The sequence below is a fragment of the Pristis pectinata genome, chromosome 25 (genome assembly GCF_009764475.1).
Source record: "Pristis pectinata isolate sPriPec2 chromosome 25, sPriPec2.1.pri, whole genome shotgun sequence".
NCBI lineage: Eukaryota > Metazoa > Chordata > Chondrichthyes > Rhinopristiformes > Pristidae > Pristis > Pristis pectinata.
The window spans coordinates 17,200,143-17,221,199 of record NC_067429.1 but is presented as its reverse complement, the minus strand read 5'-3'; the positions used below and the strand labels follow the sequence as shown (position 1 = coordinate 17,221,199).

The following is a 21,057-nucleotide window of genomic DNA, read 5'->3' as shown; positions in this document are numbered from 1 at the left end:
GAATCTGGAGTAAGACACAAAAAACAATGCTGTAGGCACCCCAGAGAAAAAAATGGAAGTATTGATTCATTCAGATCCAAGTTAAATAGATCAGGAAGTAAATGGTATCTGAGTAAAGTGAGGAATGACATGTACTAAATGTGGTATAATTAGGAGATGTTAGACCTATGTCCCTCAAAGCATTCCACATTGGGTTTTACTTGCTTCATGTCTGGATCTGTTATGGACTATGGATAGAGATTGGGAGATTGGATGTTATGGTTAGTCAACAACTCCATTGCTGTTGCATCACATGACCAACATGGTAGAAAGTGAACTGGTCTTTTTAGTTAATTCCTAAGCTGCTACTAAATCCCAAATCACATTGTTTGATAGAGTGTTTACTTTCTGCTCTTTGAAAGCTTACATAATATGAGCTAATTACAGTAACCAGTCTCTGTTTATTCCCTTGGCAATGTTACATTACACATTTACCTGTATGTAAATTTGCACTCTGGTGTGGAGTAAATGGGGGCAGTAACTACAGAGGTTCTTGAGGCAAGATGTGAGAGGAATTGCTTATAAAAACCTAACATGGTAACAGATATCACCCTAGGTACAGGTAACCTCAGCAAGGTTTACCTTCTGATCATACAATTACCCTAAGACAGGGGTGGTGGAACTGTTCCACTCAAGCTGTTTCTGTTCCAGAAAAAGTAAGCACTGAACTAATAGGCTGGCAGGAATACGAGACTTGGATTCCATGTGGTTGCTTTCACAACCAGATGCTCATGGTAGTTAGTCTGAGATGATAAAGAAGGAAGAACTGAAAGGGTGAAAGGGAAGTTTAAAACCTAAATTTAAAAAAAGTTTAGTAGAAACAATTATAGTTAGAAATTAGCTATTTGTGTAAATGAACACAAACAGAGGGAAGTTTTGATATTTGAATCTAAACATATTAATATTGGTTTAAATGGATTGCTGCCTTTGTCAATATAATGAAGAAAGGAAGTAGTGACATACTGACAATTGACAAACTGGTATCCAAATATCACACAGAGCGGCTTCAACTAGCTTATGATTATTGTATAGAGGAGACATTTGTAGCTTTACCTGTGATTTGTGGAAAATACCTGATATGTTCACTGGCTACATATTGCCCTTATCTAAAGGGAATGAATGTCTTTCAGCAGCTGGAATGCTGTGTGGTTTTCATTTGTTATGATTCCAGCTTCAGTCACCATTTTACATCTCCAAAATCCTTTTCCCTGGCCTCTTTATGGTACTCCCTCTTCAAAAGCAATCAAATTCCATCAGCATTGCAGATGCCATGGTCAGCGCTGGCTCTCTTTGAAACATTTTGATCCCAACCTTGGCTGTAACTACTTTCAGATTTCTCCAGCATGAGTTCTAATGGTTTCCTGCCAGACAACCTATTGTAAACACCCCCAGCTGATGACTGATGTACTTTGGCTCAGTGACGACCAAAGGCTGAAAACAGGCCTGAAGATCCACGTCTCTAAGTTCTGCCCCAAAGGCGTTTCCCTTTAGTACTTGACTTATTACAAAATGCCGAAATTGAAAGATCTCAGAATTAAGATATAAGAATATATGTTTGGCTTCACATATATCCTAATATATAAGTGTACATTGGCCAGAGATTCAGTCAGTGTCTGTCACTTTGGATTGGATAAGCCATACATTCCGAATACAACGTAATACTGGGTACTTTTAATACTTGTACAAGTAGCCATCCTTTTAGAAATCTTGCTACCTCAGAAAAATCTTGATGAACAGCTTTAGAGGTAATCTCTACAAACATTTTACTTTGCAATCAAGAGATAAAATTAAAGTGTGCAGATTAAGTTGTAACACGATCTATGAAAACAGAAATAGCATCATTTAAAGAATAAAAATACCACAATGAAGGGCCAGAGAATCATAACCACACCTTGGTCAGTCCAGATAAAACTTCAAAAAAGGGCTAAGTGCAAAAAGAATTGCTAAAGCTCTATTTAAGAACAAAAGGGAGGAGCTGAAAGTGCACGGCAGGTCTGAAAAGAATAAACATAAGTTTATATTTAAAGGTAGAAAATCTGATGGCAACATAGACTGTCATGCATGTGGGATTTCCACCCACACCCATTCTCACATTGATCCTGCCCCAAACCCCGACATATGGTTATTGAGGACAATTGTCAACACCACTTGTTGCAATACAATAGTACCTACATCATAGATCTGACTTGACCTCTGAACAACTCCTGACTGGAAGGGAGTCTGAGCCATGTCTGACCAAAGATGGGAAGTTTGTCAATAATCTCTGTTGCTGCTCCCTCAATGGTGCACCACATGTTCAAGTGGCAAATGATTTCTCTGTGGCTATTTTGAATTTGGATACAGCAAATTGGCTGTGTTCAGCATGTACAACTCTTTGGCTCTGCATAGAACCATAGAAAACTACAGCACAGAAAACAGGCCATTTGGCCCTTCTAGTCTGTGCCAAAACATTATTCTGCTAGTCCCATTTACCTGCCCCCAGCCCATACCCCTCCAGACCTCTCTCGTCCACGTATCTATCCAATTTACTCTTAAAAGTTAAGAGTGAGCCCGCATTTACCACATCAGATGGCAGCCCATTCCACACTCCCACTACTCTGAGTGAAGAAGTTCCCTCTAATGTTCCCCCTAAACCTTTCCCCTTTCACCCTAAAGCCACGTCCTCTCATACTTATCTCTCCTAATCTAGATGGAAAGAGCCTACTCGCATTAACTCTGTCTATGCCCCTCATCATTTTGTAAACCTCTATCATATCTCCCCTCATTCTTCTCCGCTCCAAGGAATAAAGTCCTAACATGCTCAGTCTTTCCCTGTAACTCAACTCCTGAAGACCCGGCAACATTCTTGTAAATCTCCTCTGCACTCTTTCAATCTTACTGACATCCTTCCTGTAGTTCGGCGACCAGAACTGCACACAATATTCTAAATTTGGTCTCACCAATGACTTATACAACCTCACCAAAACATTCCAACTCCTATACTCAATACTTTGATTTATAAATGCCAGGATGCCAAAAGCTTTTTTTACAACCCTGTCTACCTGTGGCTCTACTTTCAGGGAATTATGTATCTGAACTCCCAGATCCCTTTGTTCCTCTGCACTCCTCAGTGCCCTACCATTTACTGTGTATGTCCTACCTTGATTTGTCCTTCCAAAATGCAACACCTCACACTTGTCTGCATTAAATTCTATCTGCCATTTTCTGGACCATTTTTCCATTTGGTCCAGATCCCTCTGCAAGCTTTGAAAGCCTTCCTCGCTGTCCACTACACCTCCAATCTTAGTGTCATCCGCAAACTTACTAATCCAATTTACCACATTATCTTCTAGATCATTGATACATACAACAAACAACAATGGCCCCAACACAGATCCCTGAGGCACACCACTAGTCACAGGCCTCCAATCTGAGAAACAACCATCCACAACCACTCTCTGTCTTCTCCCACTCAGCCAATTTCGAATCCAGTTTACAACCTTTCCAAGAATACCCATTGACTGAACCTTCTGAACTAATCTCTCATGTGGGACCTTGTCAAAGGCCTTACTAAAGTCCATGTAGACAACATCCACAGCCTTACCTTCATCTACTTTCTTAGTGACCTCCTCAAAAAACTCCACAAGATTCGTTAAACACGATCTACCATGCACAAAGCCATGCTGACTATCCTTAATCAACCCTTGCTGTCCAAATGCTTATATGTCCTATCTCTCGGAACACCTTCCAATAATTTACCCACTACTGATGTCAGGCTCACTGGCCTATAATTACCTGGTTTACTCTTGAGCCTTTCTTAAACAATGAACAACATGAGCTATCCTCCAGTCCTCTGGCACCGCACCCGTGGCTAAGGGACATTTTAAATATATCTGCCAGGGCCCCCGCAATTTCTACACTAGTCTCTCTCAAGGTCCGAGGAAATATCTTGTCAGGGCCCTGGGATTTAGCTACCTTTATTCGCTGTAAAGCATTAAGTACCCTCCTCCTTTTTAATCTCTATATGTTCCATGACACTAGTGCTTGTTTCCCTTCCTTCCATATCCACGATGCCAGTTTCCTGAGTAAATACTGATGCAAAAAAACTGTTTAAGACCTCCCCCATCTCCTGAGGCTCCACACATATACGACCACTCTTATCTTCCTAGGGGACCAATTCTGTCTCTTACTATCCTTATGCTCTAAGATACCTGTAGAAAACCTTTGGGTTTACCTTCACATTATCTGCCAAGCAGCCTCATGTCTTTTTGCCTTCTGAATTTCCTTTTTTAGTATTTTCTTACATTTCCTATACTCTTCAAGTACCTCATCCGTTCCTAGTTGCCTATACCTGCTATACACCTCTCTCTTTTTCTTAACCAGCTCACCAATATCCCTTGAAAACCAAGGTTCCCTATGCTTGTTACCCTTGCCTTTAATCCTGACAGGAACATACAAACTCTGCACTCTCAAAATTTCGTCTTTGAAGGCTTTCCATTTACTGAACACATCCTTGCCAGAAAATAACTTATCCCAATCCACCCTGCCTAGATCCTTTCTCATTTCCACAAAATTGGCCTTTCTCCAATTTAGAGCCTCCACTCGAGGACCAGACCTATCCTTATCCATAATTATCTTGAAACTAATTCCATTATGGTTACTGGACCCAAAATGCTCACCTACACATACTTCTGTCACCTGACCTGCCTGGTTCCCTAATAGGAGATCAAGTATTGCATTCTCTCTCGTTGGTACTTCTATATATTGATTTAGAAAAGTTTCCTGAACACATTTGACAAATTCCAAGCCATCCGACCCTTTCGCAGTGTGGGAGTCCCAGTTAATATGTGGAAAGTTAAAATCCCCTACTATCACAACTTTCTGTTTCTTACATCGGTCTGCTATCTCCCTACAGATTTGTTCCTCCAATTCTCTCTGACTATTGGGCGGTCTATAATACAACCCTATTAGTGTGGCCACACCTTTCCTGTTCCTCAGCTCCACCCATATGGCCTCTGTAGACGAGCCCTCCGGGTTGTCCTGTCTACGCACAGCCGTGATCTGTTCCCTGACCAGTAATGCCACTCCTCCCCCTTTCATGGAATAAGGGAGTCTGCAGTCCCATCAGACACTACCCCAAGAATATCTGTGGGACAAGGGACAGACAGAAGCAGCATTTGGTTCCCTTTCACTACTCCCCATCTGGAAGTTTCTGGTGGAGCAAGGAAGACACAGAAACCCAGCAGAGATAAATTTAACCCCAATTTCCATCGAATTACTTATTGAAAGGCTGGTCCTTGTCCCTAAAGCATAAGCTCCAGAATCTTCAGAACAAATGTCTCCAACTGAATCATTTACTTGTCTCTTCTGTTTAAAGATACACATTTCAATTATTTCTTACTGTTTGATTGGAGGCTGCTGCAGTGTCTTAACCTGAAACGTCAGCAATTCCTCCCCCCACAGATGCTCCTCAATCCATTGAGTTCCTCCAGCAGGTTGTGTTTTGTTAATTTCTTATTGTATATCTTGATTGACACTATTTTTCATTTGTTTATTCCATGTGACCTTTTCAAATAAGTAATATGTTACATTTTTGAAATGACTGAACAGAATCATTTACATTACATCATCAGGCTGCAAAGCTCTCTTGGACTGAGCAGCCTTTTGTTTTCTCATTGCAAACACTGACAGGCAGAAGCTCTCCTGACCTTTTAGAGTGAGTTAGTAAGTATCTCAAAATCATCACTGTGGGAAGTGAACTTCAAAAGTTAAAGTGATTTTTGAACCTTAAAAATGCATATGTCATCAATTTTTTTTTACATAAGACAACTTGAATAAGAAAAAAATGGACATCCTATTTGTTACACAGAATACAGAGCAAAGAGAAACCATTTCAGTGTAGTTATTCTGTTCTAAAGAGTGCTGCTGGACATATCAAAAATAATACTGCTGAAATTTTGTTTCTAGGTCACTATAATTGAAAACAGACTTGAAAAGCTGTGGGTTTATAGGCTGATCTGTGAGTTGATCGCTTGATTCTTCCATATATGGAACTACTGTAATATTCGTCAGCTGGTGTTGCTAACCAGTTTGAAAATGTTAGACAAAATCGGGCCTCTTTGCCTATTTTTTTTACTGCTGCTAAAAAGCCCAGATCTCATCCATTATACTCTCAGTCTTAAACAGACAGTTTTCCAGCTTTATCCTGTTAATCAAGGGGGTTGAAACAGGATTGGAAATTTGGGTGACATCTCTGATATTTATTAGATGTAAAGAAAGCCTTAAAGTCTTCCAATTTAATGATTTAGGGATAGTGCATTTTCATGGAATACATGGCATCACACTTGCTGTTTTAGAGTAGGGGCATAGAAATGGCTGTCAGTCAGCTTGTTCACCCTGTTCTGCCAATCTGTTGAACCTTTATACTTAAACAAAATACTGAGGTACTGGCCCTCACTGAATCAGAGCCAGTACTAATGCAGTCAGATATAATTTAGAGTGAGCTGTATTAAGCAACTCAATTGGTCTGGTTTTTTTCCGGGAATCAGATTTATTATCACTGACTTATATGATGTGAAATTTGTTGTTTTGCGGCAGCAGCACAATGCAAAGAAATAAAATTACAAAAATAAATAAACAGTGCAAAAAAGGAATAACGAGGTAGTGTTCGTGGATTCATGGACCATTCAGAAATTTGATGGCGGAGGGGAAGAAGCTGTTCCTGAATCATTGAGTGTGGGTCTTCAGGCTCCTGAACCTCCTCCCTGGTGGTAGTAACGAGAAGGGGGCATGTCTCAGATGGTGAAGGTCCTTAATGATGGATGCCACTTTCTCGAGACACTGCTTCTTGAAGATGTCCTCGATGGTGGAGATGGTTGTGTCTGTGATGGAGCTGGCTGAGTCTACAACCCTCTGCAGCCTCTTGCGATCCTGTGTATTGGAGCCTCCATACCAGCCTGTGATGCAACCAGTCAGAATGCTCTCCACCGTACATCTGTAGAGATTTATAAGAGCCTTTGGTGACATACTGAATCACCTCAAACTCCCAACGAAGTAGAGTCACTGGCATGCCTTCTTCATGACTGCATCAATGAATTGAGCCCAGGATAGATCCTGCGAGATGTTGACACCCAGGAACTTGAAGCTGCTCACTTTTTTCACCGCTGACCCACTAGTGAGGACTGGTGTGTGCTTTCCCGAATTAAATGAGTTAGGAGGCAGCTGGAATTTTTGAAGACTATAAATGTGCATTTAGTATAGGTGTAACATCACATCTCAAATGCATTCCTCCAAACATGACTGAAAATCTCTTTACAATTAGGAAAATAAATGAATGGATTCAAGGTTCATCTGTTCTCTATGGTAACCTGTTTGAAATAAAGCTCTGGTCCTTCAGTCTGGGAGGAAAGTTGGGCCAGCATGGTTAACAATTTTCAATAGTTCTGTTGGTAATATCAAAACCTGAAATGAAGCAGAAGATCCTTCTATATATTTTCAGTAAAATATCTATAGTCAGCTGATTTTAGAGAATAAAGCCAGCGGGGACCAATTTCAAATAAAAGCAGCAAATCAATGGCTTTTATTGCAAGAGGATTTGAGCACAAGAGTAGTTGCTACAAGTATATGTAGGGTCCTGGTGACGGTGCACCTGGAACATTGTGTACAAGTCTGGTCTTCCTACCTAAGGGGATATCTACAGGTTGACCTATGGGGGGAGAGGATTATCATATGAAAAGAGACTAAACAGATTGAATCTATACTCTGTAGGATTTAGAGGAATATGAAGTGACCTTACTGAAACAGTGCGTAGAACATGGGTCACAGTCCCAAAATAGTGGGTCGTCTATTCAGGATTAAGAAGAGAATTTTTTTCCCACACAGCAGGTAGTGAATCTTTGGTATTCTCTCTCCTAGAGGCGTGTGGAGGCTCAGTCGCTGCAGAAATCTTTGTATATTAAGGGAATTAAGGGATATGTAGATAGTATTGGAATGTGGTGAATAAGTAAAAAAATCAGCAATGACCTTGAATGGTGAAGCAGGCACAAGGGAATGGGGGGTAGGGGGAAGGGTTGGGGGAGTTGTGGTGAATAACTGACTTGTGACTCAGTTTTCCTTATGTTATGTTCCTTGGGCGGACCCTGCTGGTCATTTAGAAAATTTCTATCAAGATTGATGTAATTGTTGAAGCCCAGCCCTCTCTGAAACATCTCTGATACATAAGATTGTGCTGATTTCATTCTTCTCAAACATAGGGTAAGCATTTATAATTTTAGATAAAATGTGCATGCAATTCCTTACTCAAAATTTTGCCAAGCAATTTTTACAATGCCTTTATGTAGCTCAGTCTTCCTTTAATTCTTCTTCAGTCTTTTTTATGAGGCATTCAGTTAAGGAATGTCCTTATTACACAGTTCTTTGGAATTTTTCAGTAAACATCCAATTGTCATTGTAGAAGATACGAGACCAGACCAGATCTGTAAGTTTCAAAACCTTTAGATTCCCAGACTTGCAATATTATCCACGTGTGAGATGTTTGACTGGTGTTGTCCTCAGCGACTGCCACATCGGTTTCAGGAGAGAAAGGCAAGTTCTACACAACATAAAAGAGGCTCCAAAAAAATCTTTTCCTTTCAAAACCAAAGTACAAGATATAATTAATTTGAAAATGTAAGCTATTTAAAAGAAAGACTAGCATTCCAAACTTACGTAACCCTTTTCTAAAGATAAAAACAATAAACAAAATCAATATACAGTGTGGTATTTTGCATTGGACTAAACTCCTGTTTTAATTCAACCCACGTCAGTTTTCTGATCAATATTGCCATCTGGTGGTTACCGATGTTTGAATGGTGGGGCCCTAAAGAAAAATTTGGCCAATTCCAAATCCACCAGCAGGATAAGCAAACCATGGCCGTGTCCTGGAGACACAAGAGTCTGCAAATGCTGGAATTTGGAGCAACACACAAAGTGCTGGAGGAACTGGACCAGATACAGGGTCTCAACCCCAAACATCGACTGTTCATTTCCCTCCATAGATGCTGCCTGACCTGGTCAGTTCCTCCAGCACTTGTGTGTTGCTCTAATGCCAGTGTACTTTTCCAGGCCAATGTTGAAACCCTAGTTACCACCAACTGGCAACAGTGTGCAGGCTGCATTGTACACACGCCTGTTCACTCTGCCCCAAGCTCACCACGGGAAGAGATTACCATATGGACAGAGAGAAAAGATTTATGGATGTACTGAAATCCTTCTTAAAGAAACACAACATCTCAGTGACTCCTGGGAATCTCTGGCCCATGACCACTCAAAGAAAAGGAGTATACAGGATGGTGCTGAGAAGAACTCAAGTCCATAGAGAGCACACAGAAGCCCTGTGCAAGAGTCAAAACTAAGCGGATCATCACACAAACTACCCACCACACACCTGCCACACTTACAGAAGAATCTGTAGTTCCCACATTGATCTCATTAGCTTCCTCAGAACCCACAAAATCAGTGTGTATGCTATGAAGGGACAGCCTAAGGAGAAGGATTATTAACATATTATCAAATGAACACTAAGTTATCATTTGTGCCATGTGGATTCATGCTTAACACCAAGACCAAAGCATCATTGCACTGGCCGCAACGTTTATTTACTTTAAGAGCCTTGACAGTTTTTTTTAATGAGGAAAGAAGGCAGTCATATGTGTGCTATTGTTCTTAAGGAAAAATGAATCTTCAAATAGCATTGGACCACTGGCTCTCACTTCACCCCACCACTGACAGCCATGACCCTATGTGTGGAATTACGTTTCAACCTCTACAGTTCTCCACTTCTCTCCCCCTCTTTGAGGTCCTCCTTAACACCTCGCTCTTGGACCAACGTGTTAATCACCTCTCTTCTTATCTCTTTGGCTCACATTACTTTAACCTGAACCCTTCTGAGCTAGGAAAGAATTGCCCACCTTTAGTTCTCCTGGCCAAGACGATGTCAGACTATGCCTTCCCCAAGTTCATGCCAGAAGACCTTGGATGAGAAATAATTGGCCTCAGTTGTGACATCTCCTCCTGGGTCAGATGATCTGGTGACATTCATTAATGAAAATGATGATGTGAACCACCATTTGGCAAAGTAAAGCAGGATTACTAACACCTTTGAAACTACTGCCATCTGTGATAGGGGTCACTACCTTCAAGGCTATAAGGGTGAAGAAAATACACAGGGAATAAAAAACACTATTTTTAAGAATGGAATCATCTATTTGTGATCTAATAAACTCAATTTCCATCCCTTTCTGCCAGTTTCACATCTTTCATCTCATTAAATTGTTGACATCTGTGGATTGTAAGTGATGATGAAAGGTAGAGACAAAAGGTTGTACATTTGTCCTTTGCTCCGCGGACTTACCAGCTGTGAATCTGTGTCTGCTGTTCCTCATATCAAGGAAGTTTTTCTTTTAAAACATTAGACTCTTTACTCCACTAACTTAAGAGATAGCAGGAGTAGGCCATTTGGTCCCTCATGCTTGTTCTACCATTCAGTAAGATCACGACTGACCTGTTACCTCAACACCACTTTCCTGAGCTGACCCCGTATCTCTTGATTCTCTTAATATTCAAAAGTCCATCCATCTCTGTCTCAGAAATTTTCAGCCACTGAAATATATTAACCATATCTCTCGCCCCAGGGTAGATCAGGAAGTAAAGATAAGTAAGAAATATTCTGGCAACATCTTCAAAACTGCTTTGCAGTGATGATTGAACAGCAGTGTATGAGTACTCTATTACATCCATGTGCTGCCCACGACACATGTTCGGATCATGTGCGATGATTCCTTTGTACTGTTTTCCACTTAAAAGTTACACTACACTTAGAAATAACATTGTAAAAGCTGAGAAATGAAAAACGTTCATAAGCAGTTAATTGAGAAACCTACATTCTTCCGTGTGAAACTTCAAATTATAAAGAACAGTAATTTCCCATTTCTGCAATTTATTTATGCAAAATGCACCACCTTGATCCATAGCCTCACATTCATATATCATAAGGTGTTTCATTAATTGAACCCTTTCAAACACGAAGGGCCTTATAGGATGAATATTATTTAATAATTTACTTCAATTGCTTTGCATTGCAGGTTAAAGAAAGTCCAGGATTTTCCTTTATATCTTCACTGAAAAGATTCCAAAAAAACTGATGCCTGATAATTTTTCTTTTTGTGTCTTACTTTGGTTTGGCAACATTCTTGCGATTGGGAATTAATTGTGAGGTAAATTACGAGCATTACCCCTAATTAGCACTCCAGTCTACAGCATTTTTGGGCCAACCTACCTACTTCTAATGTTTCAGCTTATTGGCTTCTGCTTAAAGGTGCCAGGTTCATCAGTTTCTCTTCTACCACCTACCAGCCCTTCACATCACCAGAAATGAACCTTCAAGCAATTGGCATCTGAAATCTGTACAATGCACCTTCTGGCTGCACACACCATTTAAAAAACTCTGGTAGATTGCAGAGGGACAGGCATTGCCTGCAGATAGCAGCTGTTGCCTGCCTACAAAGAAATAATTGCACTGTCCTTCCTCAAACCTGAGCTCTAATATCAACAACTGCCCTGTGCAGTTCCAGTCAGTTCATCTGACTGGGTTTAGCAAAGAGCTTTCAGTAACTTTGGTCATCAGAGAGTTTGTACTTACAGGCTGTGAGATTTAAACATTTTAAAAAGGGTCACAGATTACCCATAGGGAACATTTATTGAGAAGTGGTAATCCAAGTACAGTATAATGGCAGCATTATAGTTGATTACATTAATGCAGCCCCCAACAAACTTGCTGGTTCACATGAACCCACCCTGAAAATCTTTTGCATTCCTCCTCTTCCTTTTCTAAATTCCGCTCCCTACTGCCAGTTGCGGTGAGTAACTTTAAGTGCAGGGAAGACCCTAGGTCAATCATTGATTTAAATAAACCCTTCACAACTCACTTCTCTAAGATATGTCACAAATGGACTTTTCCCAACTTAAGTGTTCCTCCCACCTTCTTGTTTAAGTACCTGGCTGCTTTCTGAGGGGCAATTAGCAAAAGAAAGGATCTACATCAAACCTTTACAGCAAAACTAGTTTGTGAATGAATAAAGAAAAACAGTGCAAACTAAAGGCAAGTTTCAGTAATGCACTTTACTCAACTGATGTAACTATGCATCACAGTGTTTTGTTATTTCTGATTTATGTACCATGAAGATTTCAGATGTCTCGAGTTCATTACTTAACTCCTTCCCAGGATTTATATCGGTAAAGAGAGATTTGCTGCTACCTCACACCAGGCAGGTTCTGTGCAGATAGGATTAGAACCATTGGTCAGGTGCAGTGGGATTTCATTTCCTGTGCTTACTAAAGCATTTTTCCCAGGAGGGTACTTAATTTCCAGATGCAAGCCAAACAAAACTTTGCACAGAACAGGCCACATTTGCAGTTCTGTTGATGGTTGGATTTTACCTTTTATTTCACCATTTATAAATTGCTAGGCTTAGAACATAGTACATTACAGCACAGGAACAGGCCCCTCAGCCCACAATATTGTGTTGAACTAATTAAGCTAACGACACCTAATCTCTTCTGCCTGCACATGGTCCATATCCTTCCATTCTCTGCATATTCATGTATCTATCTAAGAGCCTCTTAAACACCTCCACCACTACCCCTGGCAGCGCATTCCAGGCACCTACCACTCTCTGTGTAAAAAAACTTGCCCCGGAAATCTCCTTTGAACTTTCCCCCACTCACCTTAAATGCATGCCCTCCAGTATTAGACATTTTGACCCTGGGGAAAAGATACCAGCTGTCTTCTGTCTCCATGCCTCTCATAATTTTATAAACATCTATAAGGTCTCCCATCAGCCTCCACTATTCCAGAAAACACAGAATCAGAATCAGGTTTATTATCACTGATATATGTCGTGACATTTGTTGTTTTGTGGCAGCAGTACAGTGCAAGACATAAAGACATAAAAATTACTTTAAGTTACAAAAATAAATAAATAGTGCAAAAGAGGAATAACGAGGTAGAGTTCATGGGTTCATGGACTGTTCAGAAACCTGATGCAGAGAAGGAGAAGCTGTTCCTGAAACATTGAGTGTGGGTCTTCCAGCTCCTGTACCTCTTTCCCAATGGTAGTAACGTGAAGAGGGCATGTCCCGGGTGATGAGGATCCTTAATGATGGATGCTGCCTTCTTGAAGCACCACCTCTTGAAAATATCCTCGATGGTGGGAAGGGTTGTGTCCGTGATGGAACTTACTCAGTCTACGACCCTCTGCAGCCTCTTTCAATCCTACACATTGGAGCTTCTCTATCAGGCGGTGATGCAACCAGCCAGAATGCTCTCCACCATACATCTGTAGAAATTTGCAAGTGTCTTTGATGACACACCAAATCTTCTCAAGCTACTAACAAAGTAGAGCCACTGGTGTGCCTTCTTTGTGATTGCATCAATGTGCTGGGCCCAGGATAGATCCTCTGAGATGTTGACACCCAGGAACTTGAACCTGCTCACCCTTTCCACCGCTGATCCCTCAGTGAAGACTGGTTCTCCCGACTTCCCCATCCTGAAGCCCACAATCAATTCCTTGGTCTTGCTGACATTGAGTGCGAAGTTGTTGTTGTGACACCACTCAACCAGCCAATCTATCTCACTCCTGTATGCCTCTTCATTGCCATCTGAGTTTGTCCAACCTCTCCTCATAGCACATGCCCTCTAATCCGGGCAGCATCCTGGCAAACCTCTTCCGAACCCTCTCCATAGCCTCCACATCTTTCCTATAATGTGACGACCAGAACTGAATGCAATACTCCAGATGCAGCCGAACCAGAGTTTTAAAAAGCTGCAGCGTAACTTCCTGGTTCTTGAACTCATAAAGGCAAACATGCAATGTGCCTTCTTTACCACCCTATCGACTTGTGCGGCCACCTTCAGGAAGCTATGGACCCCAAGATCCCTCTGTACATCAGCGCTTTTAAGGATCCTGCCATTAACTTTGTACTTTCCCTTTACATTTGATCTCCCAAAGTGCAACACCTTACACTTGCCCAGATTAAACTCTATCTGCCATTTCTCCATCCATATCTGCAATTGATCTACAGTGGCATACAAAAGTTTGGGCACCCCTGGTCAAAATTTCTGTTACTGTGAATAGCTAAGTGAGTAAAAGATGACCTGATTTCCAAAAGGCATAATGTTAAAGATGACACATTTCTTTAATATTTTAAGCAAGATTACTTTTTTATTTCCATCTTTTACAGTTTCAAAATAACAAAAAAGGAAAAGGGCCCGAAGCAAAAGTTTGGTCACCCTGCATGGTCAGTACTTAGTAACACCCCCTTTGGCAAGTATCACAGCTTGTAAACGCTTTCTGTAGCCAGCTAAGAGTCTTAGGAGAGGAAGATAATGCTGCAGGACTTTTTGCATGAACATTATAAACCCCAGGCAAAGAATAACCATTCAGCAGGACAACTCAAATTAGTTAATCTTGTAATAGTTACTTGGCTAAAAATTGAATATGAATACAAGAAACAGGAGCAGGAGTAGGAGTAGGCCATTGGCCCTTTAATCCTGCTCTTCTGATTCAGTGCTGAAAAATGACACTATCATCATATCCCTTGATTCCCTTAATATCTAGACATCTATCGATCTCTGAAAATCACAGAAGTGCTGACGCTGGGAATCTGCCCTATATTACAACTACTGTTCGGTGGCCAATAAATAACTCTCACAAATATTTTCTGCTCTTTGTTATTTCTAGGCTTACCCAAAATTGACTCTGTCAAGCCAAGATTATTTCTCACCATTGCCCCTATGAATAATATTATCTCCACTCCTTCTATCCTAAATATCAAATACCCTCAGACATTCTGTCCTGAGTTTTGGTCACCCTGCAGCCACCTTTTGATAAAGGTAATTTAATCGCATCCATTCACTTTCATCTGTGCTATTAATTCATTTACCTCGTGAATGCCATGAGAATTCAGACACAGTGCCTTTAATTTGTCATTTTAACATTTTTCTGTATTTTGCAGCTTAGCTTTGTTTCTGTCATCTATTTATTTCACTTAATACTTTTCTAAAGTCCCCATCCCACATTGTTTCACTCCTTCCTGAAATCCCTCCAAAGTTCTCATCTCCCTTAAAACATAGTGAGGTCCCACCGAGATTTGAACTCGGATTACTGGATTCAAAGTCCAGAGTGCTAACCATTACACCATGGGACCACTTTGTGATTGTCATTCTTTTCAACAATAGCAAATTTAAGTTCAATCTTTTTAAGCATCAGTCATGTAAATTTGGTTACTCTACATTGCATCCTTGCAAGATTCAATCTGTTGTAGTACCTGCTCACAGTTGCAGGATCCGAATGGAGTAACATCATCAGTCTTGCACTGTTTGTTTGCAGTGTTTTCACCTGAAATTGGAAAACATTTTCTTACTTCACTTAATTATACACAGAAGGTGAGTCTGTGAATCCATGCTGGCTCCCGGCAAAGCAATTCCATATATCCCATTCTCGTCAACTTATCTCCCTGTCCCCTGAAGTTTTTTTTATCTCCTGCATACCCATCAATTCCCCTTTTAATTCTCTTGTCACTCAACTACACTAAGGAATAATTTATAATAGCCAGTTAACCTACCAGCATGCATTCAGGATGTGTGAGGAAACTGGAGTTGCCAGGGGAAATCTATGCAGACATAGGGAGAATGTGCAGAATCCGCACAGACAGCACCCATGGTCAGAATTGAACCTGGATCCCAGGAACTGTAAGGAAATGAGACTGACCACTGCCAAACCATTGCCTCACCACCATGCTGCCTTTCAGAAATATTGTTGGCCACCCACAGGGAACCACTTTTTCACTCTGGAAACACTTAGCAGGTCAAGAAGTTCTGACAAAGGGTCTTTGACATGAAAAGTTAACTCTTTCTCTTCCCACAGATGCAGCCAGACCTGCTGAGTATTTCCAGCATTTGCTGATTTTGGGTGTAGCCTGGACCCATGCAAGTTCCCATAGCTATATCTTTGAATTGGGAGAAAGTGAGTGCAGTCAAAAGAGAAGTTGTTCAATGTGAGACAGTTCAATGAGTTCAGACTGGTGAATGATTGTGTTGGTGGAGGGGAACTGGTTGGGTCTCTGTTTAAGGAAGAAGCAGAGGACCCTCAGACCTTTCTTGCAGTCATTTTGATTCCAACAGCACATGAATACTCCTAGCATTGCCTTGGCTTAGTGAAAAGGAGCTTTTTTTATTGAAATTCCTTGTGTCTGGAACCATTCCAGTAAATAACTTTTGCACTCTCTTTGGGACCCTCAAGTCCTTCGGGAATATGGTCGTCAAAACTGGAATCAATACTCCTGTTGTGGCTAAAACAGTATTTTATGAAATGTTTAACATCGCCTCTCTGCTTTTGCACTCTCTACCTCTATTTATGAAGCCCAGGCCTATTTGCTTCACCAATCATTCTATCAGCATGTCCTGGAACTTTCAAAGATTTCAGCACATGTACACCCAAGGCACTTTGTTCCTCAAGATCCTTTAGAACCGTGCCATGAATTAGGAGCAGGTTTAGGTCCCTTGGCCCCTTGAGTCTGCTTTGCCCCACAGCCATTCAATAAGATTATGGCTGATTGTAACCTCAAGTCCCCATCTCCACCTACCCTAAGTGGAAATTTCACCCTTCACTGCCCCCCCCTTGCTTATCAAAAATCTACCTACCACTTTCTGCATGTGCATCAAGATAGATTTTTTGTAACTAACTGTAACTTTAATTTTGGTACTTGGAAGAATCAGTGTATTGCCGTCACTTCATCACCTATCAGTTTTGCACTTTTGCCCCATGATGAATGATTTTCATGAATAGAAAAGGAAGAAGGGTCACTTCTTTGATTATTTTTCTGCTTACTGCAGTAATGCAAAATCAATAGCTAACTAAATTAAAAGGGATGGAAATCCTAGCTGATATTAGACCTTTTTGTTGAGAAAATATGACTGATTGGTTGATTAAATAACTGACCAGTCTAGGCTCTCTTCAATAATTCTTGGGTCTTACTTAACGAATTGAGGGAGTTTTCCCCAATGAATGATGGTTGAAATTACCTTGGAATTTAGGGATCACCTGCTAACAAGTACAGAAATAGGAGGATAGAGCAAATGAATGTGTGGCTGGAGAAAGAGTACAGTTTTAAGTTCTGAGGCAATAGGCAGTTTCTGGGGCAGCTGGGGGCCTATAGAAATTTGTGAGTTTACACCTCAGGAGGACTGAAGCCAATATTTTTGCAGGAGGTAGGGTTGTTGGGCCAGTTAGAAGGGTTTAAAATTAGCTTAGCAGGGGGATGGAGAACCTAGGGAACACAGGAAGGAGGGAAACAAAGCAGGAAGTGGGAGTTAGAAAAGTGATAAGCAAAATGAATAGTCAACCGAAACACAGGCAAGCAAGAAATGACATCAGGGTATGGGAAAATGTTAAAAGGGCAAAATTAAAGGTACCACATCTAAATGAGTGCAACATTTACAATATGGTTGATGAATTAACAGCAACAACATAAGTAAATGAGTATGATAATAATTGCCACCATGAAGATGTGGCAACAGGGCATCTGAAGCTGGGAGCTGAATATTCAAGGATATTCAGCATTTAGGAAGGATAGGCAAAAAGGAAAAGGAAGTGGGTTAGGACTGTTCGTAAGGGCTGAGATGAGTTCAGTAGTGAGAAATCATGTTGGCTTGGCAGATCATAATGGAGAAGTTTGGGTGCGACTAAGAAACAGCAAAGAGCAGAAAATATTGCTGGGTGTTATTTATAAGTCATCAAATAGTACTAACAGGGCAAGGCTTAAATCAAGAAATTAGAGGCACATATAAAAAGGGTGACACAGTCATTTCAGAGACTTTACATGTAGACTAACCAAGGCAAATTAGTGGTAATAAGGTGAAGGATAAATTCATGGAAATATATACAAATGCGTTTTTAGATTAATATGTTGAGGAACCAGTGAGAGAAATGGTTACTTTCGATCTCATATTGTGCAATTAGGAAGAGTTAATTAATAATCTTATTGTAAGAGGGCCTCTAGGGAAGAATAACATAATAGAATTTTACATTGAATTTAAAAATGATGTAGTTCAATGCAAAAGCTTGGTCTTAAATCTAAGTTAAGTAAACCATGAAGATGTGAGGGAAGATTTGGCTGTGGTGGATTGGGAGAACACATTAAAATGTATGATGATGGATCGGCAATGGTTGACATTTAAAGAAATAATGCATGTTTGCAAGAGAAATATATTCCCTTCAGGCACAAAAACTCAATAGGAGATGTGATTCAACCGTGGCTGAAAAAAGAAATTAAAGATAGTATTAAATCCAAGGAAGATGCTTATAGAGTTGCCAGAAATAACAGTAGGCCTGAGGATTAGGAGTATTCTTAAACGAAGGAAGATTTTCCATAACACACAGCCATGTCATCTGCACGTGTCAAGAGGTGTATTTATTTTTTTCACATAAATTCTGAGAGAATGAATTTTATTCCATATCTCAAGTTCTGGGGTAGCGATTTGTGAATTCTGTAAGGGCAAATTTCCACAACCCAAACGGCTGTAATGCAGGGGCAGAAAACAAGCTGCTAGAAGATCTCAGTGGGTCAAGCAGCTTCTGCGGAGGCAAAGGGAAAACTGATGTTGTGGATCAAGACGCTGCAACAGGACTGGTAACACAGCATCCTTTTTGCAGTGTTTTGACCTGAAACATTGACAATTCCTCCCCACCCCCACCCCACAGATGCTGCTCGACCTGCTGATTGTTTGTTGCTCCATATTCCAGCATCTGTACTCTCTTGCGTCTCCTTGGAACATTGGGGTCGTCTGTTTAATCTAGGCTTCAAATCCAATGATTCAAGTTTTCAGTGGGGTGGGAGGTATCATTTTCACAGTTCGGTCCCATGGTGTAATGGTTAGCACTCTGGACTTTGAATCCAGCGATCCGAGTTCAAATCTCGGTGGGACCTCACTATGTTTTAATAACATTGGAGTTTGACTTAAAAGTCGACGGCAAATTTCAGAAGCATCTTTCAATGTCCGGTCGCTATAATTGGACTCAAGGGACACAAATCTCACGTATTTATAGCTGGTTATACGCTGAAAGTGGATGCCGCTTCCCAAACAGTAGGTTTACTTTAAGCTTCTTTCGGTTTAATGAGACCACGTATTTCACTATTACCTCAGGCGACACCTCGCAATTCCAAAATCCGTATTCGGTTTGGGAAGAGGAACATCTTTGAGCAATTCCCTTTGTTTTTTTCCCTCTCTAACGAATGGGTGACGGCTCCCTCCCCTACGAGCGAAGCGAGGCTCGATGTATCTTGATCACATTTTGCTGGATCGGAAACTTATTAAATATATCTTCGTCGTTACACATTTCACATTTATCAGTGGGATAAATTCAAATGCAAACTCCACGCAATTACCAGGTCCTCTTTACGCTGTTAAAAGAATATATTCTCTATATTGCATGTTTTGAACTCAGTGTGTGACTGCAATTTGTTCCAGTGCAGAGAGCAAGCAGGGGAATCCCCAGACCTTGAAGGGGTGATTACGTTTCCAGCAGTCAGTCAATGGACAAATCATTTCAAACTGCATTGTTACATATTATCCCCCCCACAAAATATTTTGTATAATTTAAAGTTAAATTTTCAGAGTTCCTAGCTCTCAACTAACGGAAGGTTCTTGCAAAGCATCTCGCAGGAACTCCAGGGGCCCCTTTAAAACTTCCACTCACTCCTTTAGCATTAAAATATAACCTGCCTTGCAGTGTTGTCTAATGCAGAAGTACTCAAATGGGCGGGTCTGTTAAATACAATACCTATCACCAATATTTAGAAACCAGTACACAAAAATGCTGGAATTGCAAAAAATAAATATTATTGCATCAGACCGTGTTGATATTATTAACAAATAAATTAATATAAATTGTGGTGCATCATTAGTTTGTAGAAAAAAATCTGTGAGGTCCCACCGAGATTTGAACTCGGATCGCTGGATTCAAAGTCCAGAGTGCTAACCATTACACCATGGGACCGTCTTGTGAGCAGCTGCGAAATAGGATCCTTAATAAGGGAATCCACGCTTGGCTGTCTTTCATCGGGTTATTTTTACCTGGTTTCCTGACGTGCAGCAAAGCGCCAGCTTTTCAAAAGGCGGCGAGGAAACCATTTCATTGCCAAAGGACGGCACCTTCCCCGTCAGGCGATCGCGCAGCCGGAACCGGCCGAGGGCTGGTGACGTCACGCGCCGCTCGGCTCTTTCCGCCGTGGGAGGGGGGGCGGAGCCCGAACCCGCCGCCGACAAACCGCGAGAGTTGCGAGCGCGCCCACCTGCGCCGCGCGAATTTTAAAATGAATGAAACTGGGAGGGGGAGAGAGAGAGAGAGAGAGTGGTTTCACCCTTGTTGTAATATAAAAACCCGCCAGCAGCTTGTTCACAGTAAGCTCCCACAAATATGTAGTGGTGAAATATATTGTCACTCCTTTCATCATTCCTGGCTCAAAACCCTGGAACTCCCCACCCAACAGATCAGAGACAGTACCTTAATAACAAGGGGTGCGGTCACCACCACCTCGTAGGAATGATGATTAAGTCCTGGGCTTGCCAGCAATGCCAACTTCCTGTGTATATGGTGAAAAATAATTGTCCTGGTTAATCATCATCCAATCTTAAGTAACTTGGAATACAGTTCTCAAGAAGGAATATGATGAATGTTACTTGAGTATGAGAAGACAGTTCAAATAATCCTATTTAAGTGCGGATGATTTGAAAACAAATAATGAGAAATTAAGTTCAACATAGACAGAGAAAATAAAGAATGTGATCAAATTGGATGGACTAATTTCAAGATTATCTAAAATTTAAAGTATTTCAAGTTTAGGATGCATTGACATTGTGGTAGTAATAAAATTCATTCTGATACAGTTGCATCATTTTTACGCATAGAGAGTTGTAAAAGGATTCTTCATCATCCCATCATA

At 40.9% G+C, this 21,057-nt stretch overlaps 1 long non-coding RNA gene and 3 other non-coding genes across 4 annotated transcripts in view; 1 reads left to right on the top strand and 3 right to left on the bottom strand.

Annotated features, from left to right (window-relative positions):
* LOC127583064 (uncharacterized) overlaps positions 1-20,304 on the bottom strand; it is a 49,124-nt gene extending 28,820 nt beyond the window's left edge. Inside the window, exons 1-2 of the long non-coding RNA XR_007958202.1 lie at positions 20,189-20,304; positions 15,382-15,452 (exon numbers count right to left, since the gene is read on the bottom strand). This is a non-coding gene — a long non-coding RNA (uncharacterized LOC127583064). The remainder of the gene's footprint in view (positions 1-15,381; positions 15,453-20,188) is intronic.
* On the bottom strand, positions 15,190-15,261 carry trnaq-uug (transfer RNA glutamine (anticodon UUG)). The gene has a single exon. It is a non-coding gene; the product is annotated as a tRNA-Gln (tRNA).
* Positions 18,970-19,041, top strand: trnaq-uug (transfer RNA glutamine (anticodon UUG)). Its single transcript has one exon. It is a non-coding gene; the product is annotated as a tRNA-Gln (tRNA).
* Positions 20,040-20,111, bottom strand: trnaq-uug (transfer RNA glutamine (anticodon UUG)). The gene has a single exon. It is a non-coding gene; the product is annotated as a tRNA-Gln (tRNA).
* Positions 20,305-21,057: the final 753 nt, after the last annotated feature.